This window comes from Chrysochloris asiatica, unplaced genomic scaffold (genome assembly GCF_000296735.1).
Source record: "Chrysochloris asiatica unplaced genomic scaffold, ChrAsi1.0 scaffold00137, whole genome shotgun sequence".
Taxonomy (NCBI): Eukaryota; Metazoa; Chordata; class Mammalia; order Afrosoricida; family Chrysochloridae; genus Chrysochloris; species Chrysochloris asiatica.
The window spans coordinates 2,061,933-2,063,443 of NW_006408655.1; positions in this window are offsets into that span (position 1 = coordinate 2,061,933).

A 1,511-nucleotide genomic window follows, 5' to 3' on the forward strand; every position below is an offset into this window, starting at 1 on the left:
AAAAAAAAAAAAAGTAGGTTTGTTCAAACCAGTTAAAAGAGCAAAGCTAACCCACTGTTCTTGAGTTGAGTCTGACTCAGAGTGACCCTTTGAGACAGTAGAAGTGACCCATAGGTCTTCCAAGGCTGTTAGTCTTTAGGGAAGCAGACTGCTACATGTGTCTCCCTCAAAGCATGCGGTGATTTATAACTGCCAACCTTTTTATTAGCAGATGAGCACTTAAGTCACTATGCCACTAGGAGTCTTGAAATAAAGCTAAAAAAGAATATCATTCATTAATAATAGTGTGTTACCATTACACAGAAAATGAGACTGTTACAAGATTATCTAGAGGGTAAACATATACAGAATAAACAAGTGTCCAAATCAAAAGGATTGGAGGTAGTAGAAATGGAAAAACAAGGGTAAGGAAAAGGAAGATGGAAGATAAAGCTGAATGAAATTAATTTTTGAAAGCATAATCCATAGTTTATACATTTGCTTAAATTGTACAGAAATTTGACTCTGACTCCTTAGCAGTACGAAATACTGCTTGTTACACAAAAATGAATAATTTGCTTAGTGTTATGGATTGCATCTCACCCCTCCCCCCAATATGTTTTGATATAGTAACCCATGTACCTTTAAATAGGACCCTATTTGGAATCTAAGTTTTCTTTTGTTACTTCACACCAGAATAGGATGGGTCCTTACCCGATCATTTCTGAGTCATAAAAGGGCAGAATAGACAGAGATACATTTAATGTATCTACAAATCCAGGAGCTGAATTCAGCTGGATACCAGAGGCTCTGGTGTCACAGTCATTATGAATCAGGCTGCTAACCTCAAAATTAACATTTTGAAACTACCCGCCATTCTATGGAAGAAAGATGAGGGTTTCTGCTCCAGTACAAATTTAGGCCTCAGAAACCCGATGTGGGGTTGCCATGAGTCAAACTAACTCCAGGCATACCACCACCACCATCATCAGAAGCTGAAATATACAAAGAGAGAACTCCTCATATATCTATACTTTGAATCCAGGCTTTTAGCCTTCTGAACTATGAGAAAATAAATTTCTGTACTTTAAAGTCACTAACTTGTGACATTTTTTGTTAGAGAAATACTACATTATTAAGACAATTAGTATCTGCATGGACTTGGGGAACTTTATCTTGAGTCATCATAGAGAGAACCCTGTCCTCCTCTATGGAGTCCTAGGATAAGTGCTGAACTGCAAGTTCTGCAGTTCAAATGCACCAGCCGTACCTCAGAGACCCTATAAGGTGTCTCTATGAATCAGAATCATTAAGAAGACAAGAAAGAAGGAAAGGTCAAAATGGATGTCAGAAGAGACACTGAAACTTGATCTCCAGCGTTGAGATGCTAAACCAAATGGAAGAAATGAGGTCCAAGAGCTCAACAGAAAAATATAAAGATCAGCTCTAAAAGATAAAGCCAAATATTACAACAGAATGTGCAAAGATCAGAAAACCAAAAAGGAAGAACATGCTCAGCATTTCTCAAGCTG